The sequence below is a fragment of the Zea mays genome, chromosome 7, assembly GCF_902167145.1.
Source record: "Zea mays cultivar B73 chromosome 7, Zm-B73-REFERENCE-NAM-5.0, whole genome shotgun sequence".
In the NCBI taxonomy this organism is placed as follows: domain Eukaryota; kingdom Viridiplantae; phylum Streptophyta; class Magnoliopsida; order Poales; family Poaceae; genus Zea; species Zea mays.
In genome coordinates this window covers 22,674,169-22,680,168 of record NC_050102.1, presented here as the reverse complement: position 1 = coordinate 22,680,168, position 6,000 = coordinate 22,674,169, and positions in this window count along the sequence as shown.

The window sequence follows — 6,000 nt, the reverse complement described above, 5'->3', positions numbered from 1 at the left end:
AAAAGGATTTACAAAAGAGTTTGCAAAAACAAAACATGTGGTGCAAGTGTGGTCCAAAATGTTAAATAAGAAAGAAACAATCCATGCATATCTTGTAAGTAGTTACATTGGCTCAATTCCAAGCAACCTTTACACTTACATTATGCAAACTAGTTCAATTATGCACTTCTATATTTGCTTTGGTTTGTGTTGGCATCAATCACCAAAAAGGGGGAGATTGAAAGGGAATTAGGCTTACACCTAGTTCCTAAATAATTTTGGTGGTTGAATTGCCCAACACAAATCTTTGGACTAACTAGTTTGCTCTAGTGTATAAGTTATACAGGTGTCAAAGGTTCACACTTAGCCAATAAAAAGACCAAGTGTTGGGTTCAACAAAAATGCAAAGGAGCAACCGAAGGCTCCTCTGGTCTGGCGCACCGGACTGTCCGGTGTGGCACCGGACATGTCCGGTGCACCAGAGGACTCCGACTCGAACTCGCCACCTTCGGGAATTTCCAGAGGCACTCGCGCTATAATTCACCGGACTGTCCGGTGTGCACCGGACATGTCCGGTGCTCCATGGAAGGACGGCCTCAGGAACTCGCCAGCCTCGGGTTTTCACTCCAGCCGCTCCGCTATAATTCACCGGACTGTCCGGTGTACACCGGACTGTCCGGTGCATCTGCGGAGCAACGGCTACTCCAGGCGCCAACGGCTACCTGCAGCGCATTTATTGCGCGCCAGCGCGCGCAGAGGTCAGGCTCGCCCATGTTGGCGCACCGGACACTCTACAGTACATGTCCGGTGCGCCACCGGACATCAAGGCGGGCCCAGAAGTCAGAACTCCAACGGTCGATTTCCAACGGCACTGGTGACGTGGCGGGGGCACCGGACTGTCCGGTGTGCACCGGACTGTCCGGTGCGCCATCGAACAGACAGCTCTGCCAACGGTCAAGTTTGGTGGTTGGGGCTATAAATACCCCAACCATCCCACCATTCATTGTATCCAAGTTCTCTACTTCCCAACTACTACAAGAGCTCTAGCATTCAATTCTAGACACACCAAAGAGATCAAATCCTCTCCATATTCAACACAACGCCCTAGTGACTAGAGAGAGAGATTTGCTTGTGTTCTTTCGAGCTCTTGCGCTTGGATTGCTTTCTTCTTTCTTGATTCTTTCTTGTGATCAAACACTCACTTGTAATTGAGGCAAGAGGCACCAATTGTGTGGTGGCCCTTGCGGGAAGTTTGATTCCCAAGTAATTTGAGAAGAGAAGCTCACTCGGTCCGAGGGACCGATTGAGAGAGGGAAGGGTTGAAAGAGACCCGGCCTTTGTGGCCTCCTCAATGGGGAGTAGGTTTGCAAGAACCGAACCTCGGTAAAACAAATCCGCGTGTCACACTCTTCATTTGCTTGCGATTTGTTTTTGCTCCCTCTCTCGCGGACTCGTTTATATTTCTAACGCTAACCCGGCTTGTAGTTGTGATTATTTTGAGAATTTCAGTTTCGCCCTATTCACCCCCCCCCCTCTAGGCGACTTTCAGTAGTGTCTATCAACCACAATGATTCTGCTTGATGCCAAAGGATGGCACTTGCAAGGCCAATATGGATAGGACGTGCGACTCAAGAATCATTTTCATTATCAGTGTCTCAGGAAGGATATACCTCTAGCTACTACTAATACACCCTCAAGGAATTTAATGTTGGAGACTGACTTCCACGCCTATACCGATGGGATCACTTCTCCTAGTGCCCCATGGCCTAGGGACTTCCCTTAGCCCTATCCACATATAACGGTATCCTCTAAACTAAGTCTTTAATATGACACACTATTGTCTGCAAGCATAAGCCTCTAAGGCCCTTGCGTCATAGTAGGGCACTTGAAAGTATAAGCCCCACAGGCCCCTTGCGCCCTAGGGCACCTAACGATATATGCCCCCTTGGGACTCTCATGCCCTAGGGCACCTAAGCTATATGACTAAAAGAAAATTGTGTTATATTTCATTTCTACATTGATTTTGGTGTTTGATGACCAACACAATATTGTGATCTAACTAGTTTGCTAAGTGTGTCATTGCAGGTTCATAAGAGTCAGATTGAGGCATTCAACGCAACATTTAGCTCAAACCGAGGGTTAGAAGGGCATATTTTGGATAAGTTATTATCAATTTCTATGTCTGGATAAGTTCTAAATGTCGTTAGAAATGTTTTTAGCGCCTTAGAGGGTTTGAGAAATCAGATTTTGGAAAAGGTGCTTTTGGTGCTAAGTTTAAGCTAGATTGGAAATCTAAGTTGGAGATTACAAGAATTTAAGAAACTATGACTTAGACTAGTTGGACTGACTCTAGATATGTTTGTCTAAGTCATGTAAAAGCTCTCAACAACAAACAATTTGGACTTCAACTCAGTAGGTGTATGGTGCACTAGACTAGTCTGGTGGTGCACGAAGTACACAAAGAAGGCAAATCATGGCTTTAGTAGCCTGGTGCACTAGACCACTTATGTAGAACAATATGTTCTTAAAGAGTTAAAGTCCTTGGCACACCAGATCAGTCTAGTGTGCACCAGACCCAGTGAGTGTAACGGCTAGTTCCTGCTCCAACGGCTACATTGAAAGTCGTTTAGAGGGGGGTGAATAGGCGAAACCTGAAAATTATAAACTTTAAACACGCACTTCACCCCGGGTTAGGGTTAGAAATAAATAATAGTGAATTCAGAGTGCGGAAGATAGTTCTTCTTGCTATGAGTTGCTCAATCAATGCGGATAACTTTGGGAGCTAACTCAAAATAATGTGAGCAAGAGAACTTTTAGTGAGAGGGGAGAGGGAAGAAACAAATCGAATGATGAAGATCAACACAAATGGACACGTCGATTTGTTTTCCGAGCTTTGGTTCCAAAGAACCTACTCCCCGTTGAGGAGGCCACAAAGGTCAGGTGTCACACCCGGATTTCGGGGGCACCAAGACCCGGGCGCGAACATAATCACCAGGTGTGCTGGGACCAAGTCTCACACATATGATGAATCATGGCACAGGATCGAATGTCACATCTTTACTATATAATCGGAGTTTTATGCAAAATAAATAAATAATTACATTATAAGGAGACAACGGTCCAGCAACCCAAAGTTGACTGGGAGACGACGACCTAGACCTCTCACGAACACATCGCAGCATCCTCCATGCGCCTCATCCTGTGGTACCTGTTCTTGACCTGTGGGGGGTGTGAGACAGCAAGAGTGAGCTCACATACGTTCATCGCTCAACAAGTTGTGGGGAATAATGTGCATGAACTCGCCAAAGATGGGAGCTCACATGAAGTGTAAGGCTTACCAAAGATGATGGTTAGAGCTGAGCATTGCTTTTAAAGTTGGTCAAAATTTTATTAGCAGTTACTAAGTATAAGTAAATACCAACCCAATTAAATAGTAGAATAGAAGTAACAACATCACCTGCGATGCAATGCATATGACAAATTGAATTTAGTTCCATAAGTTAATCATGTGAGGGTCCGAGCTGCTCATGACCGTGAGCACGGCTAGTATACCAGTTTTACACTCTGCAGAGGTTGCGCATCTTTACCCACAAGTCATGTTACCCATCTGCCAAGGGATCGCGACTTCCCATACACCTCTACCGAGGAGGCGAGGCAGGGTAACACTACGAGGCCTTTACAAAGTTCCACTAGCTTCAGAAAACCCGCTACAGTTTATAGGAAGCTCCAATGCAGGAATCCCTTGCATGACCGCCATCGCAGCAAAATCATCCCGAGGGCCTCCCTACACTGACCACTCCCCTACTGCCCTTGCCCCTTTCGGGTAAGGTAGTCCTCCACTAGCTTTCCTAATTAATCAGCCAAGGGCGTCCCATTATACCCTTGTGGTAGCACTGTTTTCCCGGGTGGTCGCTCCATGTTCCAATTAACATAATGATCTTATCATAAACAGTGATAATAAACAGATAATAAAAGTGTGATCATGAATAATGTATATCTCTATACCCAAATCCACATATAGCACTAGCAAGTACTACCCAAAAAGTTCAGTGGTGAACAAGGTATAAAGATAGTCAAACTAGGGTAACCTATTAGGTCCCATCAAAATTAACCTATGCAGATCATTATGATTAATTAGAACATGAGTGGGTAAAAGAAGTGATCAAGGGCACAACTTGCCTGGGACTTGAGATTCCAGGTACCAGGTTGATCTTCAGATGACTCGTGACCTCACTGCTAGTCGTAGCAATAAAAACAAACATTGTATAGGCAAAATTAACATCATACCAAACATGAGAAAACTGCGTAATAATAATCTACGCGTTGCTATGAGACTAACGCAACTTGAACGGATCAAATCGGAGTTAAAACGGAGGAGTTATGATTTTCTGAAGATTCTATGTGTTTTGTATAAGATTAAATGGGATATAAATTTTAATGTGATTTTCATGTCAAAACAGTGGTACTAGATGATAGACAATAATATTACAAAATTATAGGAATTGGAGCGGATTAATTTGGACTTAGTATGAATTAAATATGATTTATGCAAGTTTCTCGAATTAGTTTTGTACTAAAAATCAATTTCTAAATGATTTTCTCTGTTTTATAATCAGTCTGGACTGCGCCTCAATTTCTAATAAAGACAGGGCCCCCAGCGCAAAAGTCCCAAGACATAGTGAATAGCCGTGAAGGATGGCGGGTTCTATTTCTAAAAGCCTAGGGTTGCTTATGCTAAAGTGCTAGGGCGTAGGGGTATGTGCCAATCTAAGTCGTTGGATCAACAGCCGACGATGGAGATTAGATCATATTTTATAACGAAACGGTACACACAGAGAGCCCTCGGATCGTGAATCAACGGTTCGGACTCAAAGGCGCCTAGAACAACTCGCACCCGCCCGATCCGGATCTAATGCTCTAGATCGACTCAGCTGAACCGGTGACAGGGGCTAATCCTAGTCGTCCCTGCTACATCCGAGGGCCATCCAAGCGTCTCCCTCCAGATCTAATATCTACCGTCCAAACTCGGATGGACGGCAGAGAGGTCGTCTTCACCCTTCGTCGTTCCCAGGTGGCGGCGGCACCTCCTCCACACGACACAACCCTCCGGGGAACAAGCCACCCATGGATTCCCCGCATAGACACTGCTATATACCGGGTTTAATCGACGGTCTGCCCATCGTGAACTCGATAGTCGACGCCCCATCCCGAGTAATCAGGGCAAGACTCCCACCCGAGACACCAGAGGGAGATGCGACGACGCCCTCACACCGATGAACAATTAAGCTCCGAACACTACCGATTAACGAGTTCTACTGGGTTATAGAGGATGCACTGATGAAGGCAGACAAGATTGAGGATACCTCAATGGCGGTCGAAGTAGTGGCAGAGACGGTCATGGTGAGCAGCGGATTGGCGACACTGCTGATCTTCGGTGAGGAATTAGGGGCGAACCAGCCAGTTCATGTGCCCCCGGAAGTCATGCCCAGGCGAGGGAGGGACGAGCTGGGAAGGTCGACGGTGAGCTACAAGCAGGGCGCAATCCGGAGAAGCTTTTGGCCGTGGGATTCACAGGGCGGAAGAGCGCTGGGTCTGGGGAGGATGAGGAGACCGCGACGCCCGATTTATAACCTAGCAGCGAAGACCGAGCACGGGTACGAGGAACGAGATTCCCGGCGAGTGACCCGGAACCGAATCCGAGCGGGCGAGCTCCGATTTTTTTGTTGCGCAGATGGCGGCGGCGATTTCGTTGCAGCGGACTCGGGGAAGGGGACGAGTCCGACAGGTCGGGCCCATGTGCCAGTGAGCGTGGAGGCTGGTCGGGCGGGCCCGCGTGGCAGGCGGAAGGTGCTGTTGGGCTGCGCAGTGAAGGATCCGTAGGTGGGCCGAAATGTGGGGATTCCAGCCCAGGTAGGTTTTATTCTTTTTCTTTTAGGTTCTGATTTATTTCATGATTATTTGAATCCAAATTTTGAACTTGAATATGAGTTTCAGCTTTGGGTTAATTATACAAATTCAAAA